This window comes from Lithobates pipiens, unplaced genomic scaffold (genome assembly GCF_037356315.1).
Source record: "Lithobates pipiens isolate NorthernLeopardFrog02 unplaced genomic scaffold, aLitPip1_a1.2 Scaffold_18, whole genome shotgun sequence".
Classification (NCBI taxonomy): domain Eukaryota; kingdom Metazoa; phylum Chordata; class Amphibia; order Anura; family Ranidae; genus Lithobates; species Lithobates pipiens.
The window spans coordinates 550,698,287-550,716,351 of record NW_027507758.1 but is presented as its reverse complement, the minus strand read 5'-3'; the positions used below and the strand labels follow the sequence as shown (position 1 = coordinate 550,716,351).

The 18,065-nt window shown below is 42.0% G+C and overlaps 1 protein-coding gene across 1 annotated transcript in view; it reads right to left on the bottom strand.

The window, feature by feature from the left end:
- LOC143988950 (protein eva-1 homolog C-like) overlaps window positions 1–18,065 on the bottom strand; it is a 533,910-nt gene that overhangs the window by 476,813 nt on the left and 39,032 nt on the right. The window lies entirely within an intron of this gene.

Below are 18,065 nucleotides of genomic sequence, written 5' to 3'. Positions count from 1 at the left end.
GATTTATACAAGAGTTTAGTGCTGCTAATGCCTATAACGCCTTAGGGTGTGTAGGCATTTTTTTTACTTCAGATGTACTTACTAGCAGCAGCTGGAGGGTCTGCGACCTGTCTATTTTAACAGAGTCATGAGCACCGAGGGTAAGTGGATATTTGCCGTTTAGGGATGTACTGTTTTGGATTCAATTGTAAAACAGGCTGGTATTTTTCCCATAGAGATACGGAATGGTCATGTGTCAATATATAGACTAGTGTCCCATCAGATTGTCTACAGCTTGTGCTGGGCATTATGAAGCATTACTAGTCATGTTATGTACAATGCTTCCCACAGCACTGCTGGGTCTCCAAGAACATACCAGATCTCCCCAGCAGGTGGACACTTTAGCTGATGCTACACATATAAAAGCATTCATGGCCATACGCCTTACGCAATATAGTCAGCTGAGGGCAAATAGCAAGGGATTATAAAATTGTGCACTTTTAACTTGTCTGGCTGCCATTTGTTATATATTCAAAGGAAGAACTTAAGGGAGATGAAGGCACAGGAGCCCCAGTGAGAGTGTCTCTGCTCTGTACATCTGTCATATAGGCATTTAACTTGCTGACATGACAGCATGTTTGCATAAACATTGGCCAATGCTTTGCAGGCTCTCTTTGCGTTTAAGCATCCACTATGGATGTTTGAATATGTCTGATTGCCCTTGGGTTGAGAAGTTGAAAGGCCTCACTTTGCCACTTAAACACTGCAGTTTGAGGTTTTTAATTTGATGCCTTGCTACACTGTAACTACCTTGGGTATTATACCTTAATTTCATAGTCTATGGGTTTTTTTTTGGGGGGGGGGGGGGGTTCACCCCGTTTCCAGCCAGTGAAGACCAGCCCTACGACACATTCTGATTTTAATTTTCAATATACAAACTTAAAGTAAAGTAAAGTAACAAAGTTGAAAACCGTGATTATGAGAAATTGCGATGTTGGGGAGTTCATGATCTCTCAGGAGGCAATCCATACACAAGCCAGTTGTATGAGGCAAATATTTAAAACATATTACCATCATCCAAGCCATTTTGAGTTTTTTTTGTTTCATTGAGATATGCTAGGGCAAACTTGCTAGATATGTCAACACCAAGACTCCAATCAAGCCACCCAAGTACAGATATGAGGAGTACTTAGTTAAATGGAATCCCAGCATTACTGACAGCTGCACAAAGCTTTTCTTCAAAGTGCAGGAATAGGTTGTCCAAATACATACATCTTTCTGCATCAGAAAAAAAAGTAAAAAAAATATTTTTGAAGGTTTTGACTAATGGATCATCAGTTTTGAGTTTGGGCTAGACACAGATTTAGCAACAAAAGGATCAAAAGACTAATCTGGGGTTCATGAATGATGCAGACTTTTTAATTAAAGTCCAAATTGCCATTGTCTGCTGTCTAGTGCAGAGGTGTGCTCTCCATTGGCGAAATCATTTCACCAGACGGGGGGGGCGGGGGGGTTCTGTGTCAAATAAAGAATGCACAAGGATTTTCTACCAACAGAAATACCAGAGACAAAATCAGGAAAGCATTTTAACTAGTTTCAATACCATTTTCAGGTGGTTACAACTACCACCACAGTAACAGATTTTTCTTTTTACTTAAACTTTTTTTTTTTTTTTTTTTAGGGTAGAGAGGAATGAGAACACCTGTCAGTTTATTACAGTCTGTGCCCCCTTTTAAGGAGACTCTTCCTCTCCATTTGTCCTGATCACCATTATTAAAATTAAAAGAAAATCCCAAAATTTTGGGTTGCCCCCAGTAAAGTAATAGGCAGAGGAATCCTCCAATGGGAGGCACTAGTTCTGGTGATTGGGGACCCCCAAAGTGTTCCCTCAATTTGCAGGGATTTCTTCTCACTCAACATTTGGCTATGGGACAGGAAGTGAAAGGAAATTTCCACAATTGGACAGATGGCAAATAATATCAGGGGGGATTTATAACCCTGCCTTGCTCTGTTCAAAAAAAAAAAAAAAAAAAAGATAAATAAAAAATTTGCCTCTAGTTCCACTTTAATGATTTGTTCATTGGAGCCAGCAATGCACTGCAACTGATCACTCACAGGTAGATTCCACAGGCTTCTGCAGACCATTCCTCTAGCCATGGTTGCTGATAAGGCAGTACAGCTAGCCCTCCTCTATTGGGCTCAGGCCCCATCAGTTCAAAAAGGGGGGCCCAGGCACCTGTTGAGCAAAAGGTCCGGTTGTACTGCCTTATTGCAGACACCGATTTTCTGCCTCCCCCTGCAGCGCTGCCAGATTCTCCTTTCTCCACCTCCGGCTGCACTGCAGGGAGATCAGGGGTGCACGTGTTAGAACCTGTCATTTACTGGCCCCTTTTCCTAAACGAAAACACAATGACCGATCATTACCAATCATATCTGTGTCCATTCATTGTGGAAGCATAGTAAACAGTGTTCACCATGGTTCAGTTCGCGAATGAGCAGGAAGCCTCAGTTTATGGCAAAGGCTATGGCCTCTTACTGTGCGATTAACTGTCAGAACTCAAATGTATATTAACCATATAGGATTCCCATTCATGTATAGTAAAATGTGATATTAGTCTATTGTTCGTTTAATCGATAAAATGTTTACTTACATTCCTTTATGCATCTTTCTGGTTTCTAACCCATGCCTATGTCTCAAGGGGCAGCTCCTTTATTTTCCTTCCCTATTTAGGGATGTGGCGATAGGTTCCAGTCATTGACTATATACAGTTGTGCTCAAGTTTATACCCTGGCAGAATTTGATTTTGTGGCCATTTCAGAGAATTTGAATGGTAAAAACTTTTCACTCATGGTGTTTGGCTGAAGCCATTTATCGTCAATGGTGTTTAAAATCATAACTCTAAACAGCAACTACCCAAATGACCCTGTTCAATAAAAAAAAAAAAAAATAATAAAGTTTACATACCCCAGTTCTTAATACCGTGTATTGCCCCCTTTAACATCAATGACAGTGTAAATTTATGGTTTCAGTACCAGTCCAGCTGGGTGGCACTGGGTTTCTCCTTGGCCGCAGGCGTCGCTGCCACCGCCGGCAAGGTTAAGAACGCAGTCTAGCTGGGTGTATTGAATGCAACGCTTCTTTGGGAAACCAGCCCAGTGGGAGTGTTCTCCTGCTGTGCTTTCTGGGAGGTGGTATTTAAGGTACTGACATGTGCTCAGGGGTTTCGGAGAATATTTTCTGTCTGCTTGGTTCTGGTCCTCCTGACCAGCCCCATGGCCCTCCTGGCCTGGGGTGCGGAACCATGCATTTCCAAGTCTTGGGTCTAGCTAGACCGAGGCAACGCAACTGCAGGGACAGGCCTATTGAGAGGAAGTCTATCTGGGGGTTGTGAAAAGGTTGCTATTCTCTGGTTTTTCTCTATAAAGGGACTTTCTATTTTTGCAGTCCAAGGTACCTAAACTTATTCCTAACCCTCTACCCTAACCTTCAAGTAACACAAAAAGAAGAAGATTCAGTGTCAGTTTCCACATCTACCACAGGAAACCCTAGACTGAGAAGTACTCAAGAAGGCAACGGTAAGCCCAATAAAACCAGCAGCTCCTTCGGGGGGGGGTCAATGCTACACGTGCTTTGTAGAACCACCTGTCGCTGCAATTACAGCCTGTCGCTACCAGACACAGGAGCAGCTCTTTCAGGGTGCTTTGCAGGTGCTTTTTTTAGTGTGAAAGGGGTCTTAGAGGTATCAGAGTAAAGGGGGCTGAATACAAATGCACGCCACAAAAAAAAAAAAAAAAAAAAAAAAAAAATTCTTTCCTTCCACTTCACAATTATGTGCCAGTTTGTGTTGGTCCATCACATAAAATGAAAAATTAAAGGGATATGAACACTTTTACAAGGCACTGTACCTACCCAGAAAAAAAAAAAAAATAAAAAAAAAATAAATAAATAAAAACACACCCCAAACCAGCTTTGGCTGGAGTTGTGTTTTAGACAGGCAATCATTTCACCCCTGCATGGAAAAACCTCAAAAAAGCACAACAGAAGACAAGACAACATTGGGAATCTTAACCAAAGATTCCAGAAACGGCTTTAAAGTCTTCAATCTCTTCCTCTTTAATCAGGAACTGGATCAGCAGGATACAGACCATTGTTCCAATCAGCTGAGATATAAGATGTCTGCTATTTTGTAGAGTATTGGCTGAGGAGTTTACAGAGAGATTAAAAGAGCATTATCTCCATACAAAGCTATGAATGGGCCCCAGACATCAGTCCTCAGCAGTCAGTGACTGCATGGAAAAAAAAATATAAAAATAAAAAAAATAAAAGTCCGATCGTTTTTCCAACACCTGTCACTCTACTTATGGTGAATAGGCTCCATTGTGTTTGCTGCAGATCTTCCTACAGAAACACAAAACCATTGCACCTTGGGTGATGCTCACAGCACAAGAGATACCACTGTTCACAAAACACGTACCAAGGTCCATGAAAGCAATCTCAATGACAAGACTGCAAGTTCAAGGAAACCTACAGCAACAATGGAAAGAAATATACTCTTAAAGTCTGCAGTTAGGTGAATGGATTGACTCAGTTTGAGGCGTGCTTTGCTTTTCCTTTTTTTGCAGTAAATTGCTAACCAGACAATGCTGAATTGGTTCGAGGCTTCTCATTGACGGTTCCGATTTAGCCATCCCCAACCTTATTGAAGACCATTGGGACTTTCTGAACCTTTTCTGCCTGACCCAGGATACAGAAGCACATGTCAAAAGTAGGATACAGTCAAATAGGCTTTTCACATTAACTGGACACTAAAAGCAGAACTAAAGTTTTGAACAAAATTGTTGAACAACCACAAAACTGAGGGTTCCCAACATCTTGTAAAAACTATATCAAAATAGAACTTTGGACAATACCTACTTGTAAAACGACATATTCTTCGCAGATAGACTAAATTTTTTTTTTTTTTTTTATTAAACTAGAAACGCTAGCTCACACTCGAGCATAATCCAGAACACCTCAGATAATAAAGAGCATATAGTGCAGAACAATCAGATTAAACTAAGCAATCCATATCACCCAATGATGGTAAAAAGTCTGTATATGAACAGATATGAAGAGCCTCCTAAGGTGCATTAACAGACAAAGAATCAAGCAGTGATTGTAGCCCATCCACCAGATATTCCAGCCCCTCACCTCAGACTCTACCTGTAAAAAAGGTCATACAGCTTTTGACCCACACCTGGGGTACCGATCACCTATGATCCAGCTGACGGTCATTCACACATATGAACAAAAGGGATCTAGCGCTCTCTCCATTTAAAAACGTAATTGTATAATAAAAAGGAAAACTACTTACAAGCAAAGCACTCCAGCTGAGTGCAAGCAATACCCATTTGCCAGAATTAGGTGATGAAGCATTGAACTCAAAAACTTAGAGGTTCCAAAATTAAAAATGATTTCATGAAAAGAGTGTTGCGGCTCTCTACCACAAACTGGAGTCCATTGTCTTCCTCAAATGGATGCAACCAATTTTGACCCCACTCCCATAACCAGATAGAAAGCAACTGCAGAAGGACACACGGAGGAGTAAAAAATGTTGTATACCTATTACCATGTCAAACACTTATTTTAATATTTAAAACATGTTATGAAATGATATTGTATATATCTCCATGAAACAAAGTAGAAAGTCACATCTGCCTGTTGCTAATGCAGTTTAAAGGGCATGATAAGGACATGGCTGATCCACCCAATTTTTTTTTTTTGCAGTTAACAAAGTATGAATACAACATCGGCAACAGCACTATAAGTAATGAGAAGCTTGTCAAAGGTTGCCTGCACTGACTTATAAAAAAAATAAATTCAAATCAACTGGGTTTGCAACTGCTAAACATTTTCCCAAATAGCATCACTGGTTCACCAAGTGGGGGGGAGAATAAAAAAATAAATTCAGTAGGGAAGTAGTAAAAATGTAATTAGCTTGCATGTCCCCCCCCCCCCCCCCCAAAAAAAAAAAAAATGTTCATGCTTTTCCTAGTCGATAGCATGGTGTAGAGCAATGAATGAAGAGTACAGGTTTAGACTTGTTCACTGGCTTCCCTAGACTATCATTTACAAAGCACTCTTAAAGGTTTCCCAAATTATTGTGTCAGGAGTGCTCATTTAGCATTTGCTTAATGCCTTAATGAACTTGTGCGTTACCCAATTGACTGTAAGAGGCTATGTCATTTCATGCACACACTTATGTTACAAAAACAGTATGAAATATAGGGTGCGGAATCTACAGGAGTGACCCCGTCAGCAGCTCATGCGGCACACACAGCTTCACACGTTGCATAGAACGAATTTGAAGCACATTGCCATATTTTAAAATATCAATAGTTGTACTCTAAAGAAGGTTCTCAGTTCCCTTGGTTCAGAGGAGAAGACCGGTGCTGGACCTCAGAATGTGTGTAATACTTGGATTTTTTTTTACCTGCTTTAGTTAGACACATTGCTTATAGACCTTAATGCCCAGGTCCTAGTGATGTGCACTTTGAAGACCTCTCCACTTCACTATAAAAGTGATACCTTCCCAATATTAAGTGCCCCTAGCTTCCATTTACTACACAGTGGTCTTTCTTGCAAAAATGACAGCGTTCAACTTTTGTGTAAAGAACTGCCCCAGATTTCAAAGTTTACATGTTGGGTGGCTAAATGTGAAGTTACAGCTAACTCCTGACTCAAATTGCATAGAAGCCTTTATAATGAGCACCTTTGGTATTTCATGTTAATGTCCCATAAGCAGGCTCATCCCGACACGTTTCATCTAAAAAGACATCTGAGATGTAGACACATGCCCCCCTCCATGACTTTTCCATCAAAATCAACAATGCAACCATTAGGCCCTCCCCTCACGCCAGGGTACTAGGTGTAACCCTAGACTCTGACTTGTCATTTCAGCCCCAAGTCCAATCATTGTCAAAAGTTTGTAGATTTCACCTCCGTAACATCTCTAAAATTTGCCCCTTTCTAACAAATAAAACTACCAAGATCCTCATTCACTCCCTTGTTATCTCTCACCTTGACTATTGCAACTCCCTTCTCATTGGCCTGCCTCTCCATATGCTATCTCCTCTTCAGTCTATCATGAATGCTGCTGCCAGACTTATCCACCTTACCAACCGCTCAGTGTCTGCCAACCCTCTCCTCCAATCCCTACACTGACTCCCAATCACCCAGCGAATTAAATTCAAAATACTAACCACAACATACAAAGCCATTCACAACTCTGCCCCGAGCTACATCACCAATCTTGTCTCCAAATATCACCCAAACCGTCCCCTCCGCTCTTCTCAAGACCTCCTACTCTCAAGCTCTCTCGTCTCCTCCTCCCACACTCGTCTCCAGGATTTCTCCAGAGCCTCTCCAATCCTCTGGAACTCGCTACCTCCACCGGTCCGGCTATCCCCTACTCTTGCTACCTTCAGACGATCCCTGAAAACTCATCTATTCAGGGAAGCCTATCACGTCTCAAACTAATCTCCTACCACTTCCATCAACTCATTCCCGACAGTTATAACCTTCTGTACCACCTGCCCCACCCTTCTAGATTGTAAGCTCTTCTGAGCAGGGTCCTCTTAATCCTCTTGTATTTAATTGTATTGTAACTGTATTGTCTCCCTTTTATATTGTAAAGCGCTGCGTAAATTGATGATAACAACAACAACAACAACAACAGACATGCTGTGGCCCTTAAGTTTAAATAGACATTCTACCCAAATAGCAAAATACAAACTTGTTGGCAATTGGTCATGCAATAAATTTTCTGGTTCTCAAAATGGTGGCGTGTGCAGCTCACGCCTACCTACGAATAGCGAATCAGGACATAGGCAAATAAGATCTGACCTTCGTCCTATGGGTTTGGAGTGTGCGCAACAAGCCTCACAATCCGATGCATGACGTCCTCCAGATATGACAACGGCAATGCTTATTGGTCCACCTGCACTCAATCACGAGCGTAGGACCGCCCACCATGGTGCCAGCAATCTGGAAGAAATGGACATCTGTAGGTCACACCTTGCTATGAAACAGCGAGAATGGCCCACATCCAACACAACATTGGCTGTCAGCGCTGCCATTTTGAGAACCAGGAACTTGCATTACCAATTAGAGTGCTCCTCTTTTATGCGGATTTACACTATATGGAACTTTTGTTTCATTTATGGATGCATCCTGTAAGCATATGAGAAGGATTCAACCCTCCATCTCCGAGTTTCGCTTTCTGGCTTTGAGTCCTCTGAGGGACAGTGAACATCCTCCTGTGCTAACATCTACAGACATGGATGTCCATGCCTACCGGCATGCTGTTACCATAAGCCTTGATGACTCATTGGTAGACATGTGCGCCAGCAATAAATTTGTTTCATTTAGTTTTGCATTAGCCGTTAATTTGTAATTTGTGTCCAAAATTCAATTTGGATTCTTACAAAATACGAATGTTATGTTAGTTAACTTTTCGTAGCAATTACGAACGTTTGTTATGATGAATTTATCATTATGAGGGGCTCCCACCATCCCTGTGCTATGCTCACTTCCAGAGTTAACTTCATCATAACGAATCATCGTAACTAACGAACATTCTCATTTTTGTCCGATTCTGAATCTCCCATCAACTACCAGTACCAGTCTCCCACTCCAATACTAAAAAGGTAATTTTCCCAACCCTCACTCAGCAGCAGAAGAAAACCCGATTGGTCAAAACACCAGTTACGTTTCCGTTGTAATGGAATTTGGATAGGAAATTCATAAACAAAATTTCGTACAAAGTTTGGAAGCATAGCAATTCATATTTCGGATCCTTCCAAATGTATGGAAATTCGTACGGAACTAATCGCACAGGTCTACTCATTGGGCATACACCTTGTGTTGAGTACATTAGCTCCAGTAAGTCTCTTATGTTGATGGCATCTCCCATTATCTTCTCTTAACATCTGTCCTCCTATTGAGGTCAGAAAGGAGTGTCATTTACTTACCTGGATTAATATCTCAGTTTTCATCTCTGGACTATATTCGCTTATTTTCCATTAGGCCCGTTTCACACGCTAAAAAACCAGCCCCTTTCACTTCAGCGTGAAAGCCAGAGGGCTTTCACACTGGCAGGACGATGGAAAAAAAAAAAAAAAAAATCTTTGGAGTGGTAAAGTGCTCCTACCCATTGAAATCAATGGGGCAGCGCAGCTATACCGCCGGCAAAGCGCCGCTGCAGCAGCGCTTTGCGGGCAGTTTTAACCCTTTTTGGCCACTAGCGGGGGGGGTTAACCTCCCCGCTAGTGGCTGCATACTGCCACTAAAACGACGGTAAAGTGCCGCTAAAAATAGCGGCACTTTACCGCCAACGCCCGCACCAGTGTGAAAGGGTCCTTATATAGTGTGGACTATATTTAGTATATTTATGTTTTTGCATGCATACCATTCAGACTTTAAGACGTTTACCTTTTTCTCAGCATCATGTAAAGGTCCTATTATGACCGTACTAATTTAGCACTGCAGTTACTAGTAGTCCCCCCCCCCCCCCAAAAAGCAGTCTAATGCCATGTGCACGCGATCGGAATTTGACGAAAAAAGCCCTGATTGTTTGCCCGTCGGAATTCTGCTCAAATTGCCTTGCCTACACAGTCAAACCGAATTCCGACTGCCAAGAACGTAATGACATACAACGGGACTAGAAAAAGGAAGTTCAATATCCAATAGCTTCCATCTCAGTTGAATCTGAGCATACGTGAGTTTTTGCGTGTCGGAATTTCCGATAGAAACTTTTTCCCATTGGGAAAATTGAGAACATGCCATCAAATTTTTGATGGCGGGAATTCGGCCTGCTAAATTCTGATGGAGCATACACACGGTCGCATTTTCTGATGAAAAGCTCTCATCGGTCTTTTGCTGGCCGAAATTCCGATAGTGTGTACGCAGCATTAGACAGCTAGAGCACATTTTAATATCTTACTGTAAAGAGTCCTTTCTATTGCAGAAGTAAACCAGAAGTAAATCAGTGGCCAGTTTTGCTTTCCTATAGGACATTGCCAAGTCTGTTTGCAACTGGCTGTGGAGAAATGCGCTTCTAAAGCTACACCATGTAAGCCTTTCGTTAAACCGCAAGGAGGTTTAGCAAACATGATAGCATGTAGGTTATAATAACATACAGCCCTGTAGTATAACAGCCCAAGTACACAAACCTACCAGGAAAGTGGTTTTAGTGACCCTAAAATGTATTGCAAGTCAAAGGGATTACAGCAAAGTCTTTGAATGAGATTAAACCCATCAGCAGGTGGCCTTCTGCTGTGTGCAGCTATAAGACAGAAAGCATAGCTGCCAACTTTCTCCCTTGGAATTTCCATACTACATGAACTTGACAAAGTAAAAAAAATCCTCACAGACAGCAACTTTTCACAATCTCAAAAAGAACTTCAATAATCAGAGTCTTGAGCGCCATAACTATTTACATCTCTTAAAAGTCTGACAAAATGATACGGCAAGTTAGGAACCAGCATTTTTTTGTAAGGCTACTTTCACAAGGGGTGGGGGGGGCGCAACCAGCTGTAAAGCAGCGCTATATTTTGCGTGGTTTTAGCAGCAATATTTGGCCACTAGCTGGGCGGTTTTAAACCCCCCCCCCCCCCACACACACACACACACACACACACATTAACCACCTCACGCAAGTACAGGCAGATTAACATACCTGTACATTGCCCTTTAAGAGGCGGCTTACAGGCGTGCGCCTGCCGGGAGCTCCGCGAGTGTGACAGTCTGCGGGGATACCCACGATCGTCTTACAGTGAGGAAGAACGGGGAGATGCTAATGTAAACAAGCACATCTCCTCGTTCTGCCAACTGATACTGTCACTGATCCCTGTAATCGGAAGCGGTGATCAGTGACATATCACAAAGGCCCCCCCCCCCAGAAACTCCCTAGGACACACTTAACCCCTTCACTGCCAGTCACATTTACACAGTAGTCAAATGGATATTCCTATCGCACACGTTCCTGGTATCTGTGGCTCATAAAATGGTGGGTGCTGTAGCGATTACCAGTTGGGTCCTGGGCGGCTCCGAAAAGTTGCACTCTTGTTATGCGATTCTTTCCATTAAACCTTTTGGACAAGAAAATTGTCCATCCATGGTGTGCTGGCGAATATGTATGCACATTTACACAGTAATCAGTGCATTTTTAATTGGACCAATTGCTGTATAAATGGTCCCAAAATCGCATCAAAAGTGTCCGCCGTAATGTCGCAGTCACAAATTTTTTATATATATATATATATATATATATATATATATATATATATATATATATATTTATTTTTTTTTTTTTTTAGACGCTACAACTTTTGCGCAAACCAATCGCTTTTTGTGATTTTCTTACCAAAAATATGAAATCTATGTATCGGCCTAAACTGAAGGGAAAAAAATAATAAAAATGAATAAATATATTTTTGTGGATAATATAGCAAAAATAAAAAATGCATTTTCTTCAAAATTGTCGCCATTTTTGTTTATAGCGCAAAAACTGATAGCGATCAAATACCACCAAAAGAAAGCTCTATTTGTGGGGTAACAAGGACATCAATTTTGTCTGGGAGCCACGTCGCACAATTGTCAGTTAAAGAGATGCAGTACTGAATCTCAACAAGTGCCCCGATCAGGAAGGGGGTAAATTCTTCCGGGGCTGAAGTGGTTAAACACAACATTTCATATTCTTGATGTGCCTCCTGTACTTGTATGAAAAAGCATCCTGTTCTTTGTATGGCTTCACGTCCTTACACCGCCTCGCCCCCCCCCCCCCCAGCCATTCACTGGGAAGTTCAGTGTGCCGTTTCACCTCCCCCACCTCTATGCAACTGAAAGCCGAAACGATAAAAGAAGGAAAAAAATAAATAAATAAAAAACACCCCAACCCACACAATTTTGATGCGTTAGCATTGCATTTTCCTCTGGACATGCAAGTGGACAAAGCACATCCCACGAGCGTGCGTCTTTTTTGCTGTGGCTTCCATTCACTTGAGTATTGGAGGCGCATTGATTATGCGGCACCAAAAATGCAACAAGCCTTTTAAAAACACAACTGAAACACAATGGAGCAGTGAGAAGGTATCTATAGCATTTAAAAAGGTTGCACATGTCTTGTTTTTTTCACTTTACAAATAATCAAAAACTGATCAGTGTGAAAGTCTTTAGTCAGCTAAAGCCAAGGGAAAAAAATAAATAAATAAAAGTTGTCAGAGTTCCAAATAACTTATTTGTGAGCAACAGAATTTGGTAGTCCTATAGTGCATATAAAAAGACCTTCACTTGGGGTGGGGAGTGGCAACTCTTAAAGGAGGAATATGGGTTCAAAAGAGGACCCGTCCCTCCAATATAGGTGCACCTGAAAACTGTAAATCATTCATAATATCCATATATAAAACTTTTATAAAATGTATAGTCTATTGTAACTAAAGCAGTGACCTACACAAATGTTAGGTCAAGGCAGAGTTATTCTAAAGGGCTTTCAAAAACCTTTATAAAAAAAGGATTTAGTCTCACCGTAAATGTACCAAAAAAAAAATGTTTTTTTTTTTTTTTTAAAACAGCAATAAAGGAGGGGAACACTTTTCACTCAACACAATGGGTTAATACATCACTTCACATTGTTGGGAAGACCTTTTGAGCCCAGGTCCTGACCTCTCTGGGGCTGTGCAGCAGGTTTTATGTCAGCTGTGGTAGGTGTTTTGTTTTCCCTCTGCCCAGTGTCTTCTCCTGAACTCTGTAGGCTCTTTAGCCATCAATCACTGCTCTGACATGTATGGTGGACCTGAAGACATGGAATTGCAGGTCTGTTACTTTCTCCTAGCAATTAGTTTGTTATTCTATCTCACAACTGCCAGGTGATTAACATCAGGCACAAATTGTCGCATGAGTTTATTGCAGCTAACCATCGTAATTCAGTTTTGCTGGATGCATATGGCACTAGCGGCCATCTGTGGTCCAACAAGTTCTTTGACATGGTGAATAAAACAAACTCCTGTCACCGATTCTGTCAAAAAAAAAAAAAAGAAAATGATATTCAAACATGCCCTGAGAACATGCAGACTGTAGGCTCTTGGGTGCAGTCATCTATCGTGGCCAAGTGGTTAGCACATCTGCCTAGCAGAATCAGGGTCACTGGTTTGACTCCCAAACATGACACTATCTGCCTGGAGTTGCATGTTCTCCCTGTACCAGCATGGGTTTCCTCCAGGTACTCCAATTTCTTCACACTCCTTGAAGGCAGGAAATTATTTGAATATACAATGTATATGTAAAGTGCTGTGTAAATTGATGGCAAGTACCTGTAATAAAGCAAATCATGGTTTTGCAGTACTCATTACAGATGTTTGCAAAATGACCATGTGGCCACACAGAGGGACAACAAATAGAATTATAGGAAGCAGCAATATCAGGAAGAAGGTCCCGTTTTCCCCATATAGACCCAATTTACAATATGGTGTCCAGTCCTGGAAAATACAAATGATACTGATAAGATAGGTTGGGTCCAGAGATTTGCAACAAAAATGGTGAATGGTCTAAGGCTCCATGCACACTGAAGCTCATAAAGGGCCCATAAACTCCTCTGTTATATCCATGTGTGCATGGACACATAGGATCTTTGGATGTTTATCAGCAGTGGAGTTTATGGGTTGTTTTCCGAATGCCATAAAATCATGTTCAGGAGTTGTTTTTCTGACCGCAAAAAACGCCAAACACTGATAGACGCTCAAAAATGTGGCTCGCCAGCGTTTTTGATCCATGGGGGGGGGGGGGGGGGGACTCCTAATAAACACGGCAAAGACAAAACAAAAAAAAAAAAAGTTGAAGGACTCACTAAGATACTGGTGTTTTTTTTTTAAAAACATTATTTTAACTTCCAGTGCACATGGAGCCTAAGGAAAAAAAAAACACACGCACAAATCAGAAATTATATGTAGAGCCCTGCTCCTGAGTAGACACCATTGTTCTTTTTTCAAATGTAATTGTCTGAAGCTATAGTTTGGCTCAGACCAATTTCTCTAAAAGTTCTGGTTTCTGTACCAGTTCAGCTGGGTTTCACTGATTCCCACCTGACTGTAGGTGTCACTGTCACTGTTGGTGGGTGTGGAACAGCAGCAGGCTGGATGCATTGAATGCCACCTCTTGCTCGGAAACAGTTCAGTGGGTGTGGATTCCCTGCTGTGCATTCTGGGAGAGGGTATTTAAGGTACCAACGCCATTTTTATTGCATCATCATTTGGGCTACTTTCCACAGGACACCCCTAAGATGAAGAGGCAATGGTAAGCCCGAATAAAACCAACAGCCATGCATAATAACCAGCTTCTAACTTCAGCTTGTTCAGTTAGGCTGGGTTCACACTATAACCCACTGCAGATTGCACAGGGACAAATCAGGGCCGATTCTATGTCTGAATTTGGCCCTGAAATGGAACCAAAGATGCACAGCATTTTTGTGCAGTGTGCTCTGTAGCCACAATGGAGATATGCGAACCGGCTCTATAAGGAGCCAGTCGCATTCTCCTGCTATACGAATTGGATGCCGGGAAAACCACATAGATGTGAACACAGCCTGAAGCCTTGACATAAAAAAAATAGGAACTGATTGGTTACTAATCACAGGTGCACAACAATCTGTGCTTTAGTTCTTGTAAATCTACCCCTTATGACCAGAAAATCTAAAGGCACAGTATGGGAAAAAAAATAAAAATATAAATAAAAACCCCACCACATTTTAAATGAAATAGTTTTGAAATGTGCCCAGGATTACATTTGAATATCAGGTCCAGATAAAACATTAAGGCTGGATTCACACCTATGCGTTTTTAGTGCTTTTTGCAGGTTTGCACTGCAGTCCATTTAACATGTTTTTCTATGGAACACGTTCTGTAGTGCAAATCTGCAAAATGCAAAAAACACTAAATGCATAGGTGTGACTCCAGCCTAAGGCCTTTCGAATGAAAATCGGTGGACTCAATGGCAAGAAAAATTTTAGACTTTCCATACAAATGCTCAAATAAAAAAAATAAAAGGCCAGCTTAAGACTATATATATGATGGTCCATCATATTTGGACCGTCAAGACAAGTGTGTCCAGAACCAAACGAATGACATGAACACTGAGCTTTTTGCTTTTGTAGAAGAAAAACCTCCAGCTGTGCTTCAATCACTGGGAGGTCTGAGGAATGCATCAGGGATCCTAAGAGCCCCATTAGCAATGACAGTACTGATTTATAACATATTGATTGTGACCATCAAAGGAAAAGGCCAACAAAAACAACTAGTAAAGCCATAAAGTGCAATAAAACACCCAAACTTCCCTGTTTATCTTTAAAGGATTGCCCTGGATCTGGAAACAGTGCTGGAGTAAACACAGCTAAGCTTGTTACAGGGGGTAATTATCACCTCTTATTAAAACCAATAACTTGATTGATACATTCTTTCATCTGGCAGATCGTAGATATTTCTCATATTAGTGATCTGCAATAGACAAGTTATCTTTTGAAAAACCATTACCAGAGACAGTTTAACTTCCATGGCCTCATATGTCCACTCACTGTGCCGCCCTGGCTACACCATTGTAAACTTACTATAAAATTAATGACATGAATGTGTTCTAGCTCAAATTAAATATGGAAACGAAAAAAAGTTAAGATAAATCAGGGACCAGTCTGAGTTCCAAGTATGAACTTAGCCTGGCCATACATGCCTGTTCAATTTCATTGAGATTTAACCTCAACTAGGTAGTGCAAGGGCCTGCCCGATTGCATACAAATTGTAAGCGTTTGACCTCATAATATGATTTTGGTAAGTCTAAAGGAATAGTACAAGAAAATTATATAAAATGTATGGCCAGCCTTCGCGACACATTCATTTGATTGCATGCTGGTGCTGCTATCCAGTATTCAGTTCAGTCACTACTTTAGGTTTGTGCCATAGGTGTCATTAAGGGGGGGCTATTGAGACAGGAGCCCTGAATGTGGGGCCAATAGCTCAGAGTGTCCAAGCGCCGGGTCCAGCAGTCAAGAGTACAGACAGCAGCAGTTTACCTGTGCGATTTGGGCATTGCGGCACTATCCTGCCTGGCCTGATAGGCAGCAGCAGAACGCCGCCACAGCTCCCTCAACCTCCAGAGTCGTGCGGCATAATGACCATGGTGGCTGTGACAGAAAGAAGATTAAAAGGGGAAAAAAAAAAATTAAAAAAAAAGTTTCGGCTGCATTTGATGAGGCATTTATTTTTTATCTTTTTCTATTGAGCCTGCAGAGCATTGCACCCAGTTGTATTTTCTCTGGGTGGAGAAATACAACCATGTTTTACATTGTACGTCCCTATAAAAAATAAAAACAAATAAAAATAAGGGATGGGCATTATAAAATGTCATAAATTTTTATATAAATAAATGCCATAAATATTTATATTCAGTGTAATGGTCAGTGTGGGCCATGCAGCAATCTAGTTTACCTCCCCCCTTTCCCACCCCACAACACTGCGCCCCCCGGGTGCCAAGCTCAAGCCCCTGGTCTTTTTCCCCACCTAGCCATGCCTATTTAGAGCAAAGAAACAGGTTCACTTTAATCTAGGCCTCCACATCACTGTTCCGCTGCCAGGAGTGAAAGGCTTGGATAGAGTGGAGAGGAATTAAACACCGTTCAGGTTTTTATTGACGTCTGTGCCCCATCAGGGAGATTCACCTCATTTTGTCCTGTTTACCATTAAAAGAAAAACTTTTTTTGGTTGTCTCCAGAAAAGTAATATAGTAGAAATCTTCCAATGGAGACACTAGTGCCAGTGACCTGGGGGGGTCACCAAGAAATTACCTTAGCCACTTCTGGACCACGGACGTCCTAACTTTGAAGGGGGATATCATTATGGCAGCAGCTAGTCTTCAGCCGGCGGTCTGATTTCCGATAAGTGATCTCTGTGGCAGATTTGCCACGAGATCCCTTTTATCCACAGCGGGAGTGGAGGCAATCGGATCTTCACCCATGCTGGGCATGGAGACGAGTGAGGGGGGAAGATGGCCCCCACCTGTCTCCAGAACATTGCAGGGTGGAAGCAACAGCAAAACATCACTTCTGCCCATAGCTCTTAAAAAAAAAAAAAAAAAAAAGCCTCCCTGAATCGTTCAGCCAGCAGCATGCAGAAGTGCACAAAGGAGAGATGAGTTTTGTAGAAAGGCAAGTGAATCCAAAGCACTCACCATGGACAGGTCAGTGTTAAAATCCTCAGTCAGTTCTTCCCAAGCAGCCAGCATTCTGTGCTGAACTGTCAGCACTTCACAGGAGCTGAAGAGGAGAGGACACTGACAGAGGAGATGACACCCTCGGAGGGATAGAAGGACGACACATCCTTAGATATCAGGACAGGGTTCATGCTGGGATGTGACCCCCATAAGTGAAGGGCTACAGGTCCCAGCACAAACCCCTCAGAACTGAACATGTGATACTCCCCAATCACTGAAGAACTACAGGTCCCAGAATTAGCATGTGAAATCTATGAGGTCATACCCTTAATTCTCAGGGGTCCATGCTGGGACCTGCAGTCCAAAAAAAAAAAAAAAAAATGGGGGGGGGGGGGGGGGAGAATCACATCCTTAGATATCAGAAGTTCATGCTGGGACTTGTAGTCCTTCACTTTCAGGGCTCCGGTGTATCAGACTGGTGGCAGGCAGTGGGTGGAAAGTGGCACACTGCATCTGGTGGCAAGAGACAAGCTTCGGGTCCCCACTGATTCTGCATTATGGTGAGTTGAACAATTATATATTGCAACACCAGCCATTCACCCGACAAATCACCCCTGCCACTGAATCCCCCCCCCCAATCAACCCCGAGACTACATTCTCCCCCCCTCCCCCAATCTTTTTTGGTTGGCAGAATGGCAGTTTGGAAATGTGGTCCCCCTAACCCACCCACAACACTTGAACTTGTACAATGCCTTTAAAACATTTCATGCCAGATAAGGTTTTCTAGTCTTTCCAAGGAACATTGGCCCACAGACATCAGTTCCAGTCTACAAAAGGTCTAACAGTCTGATCACCA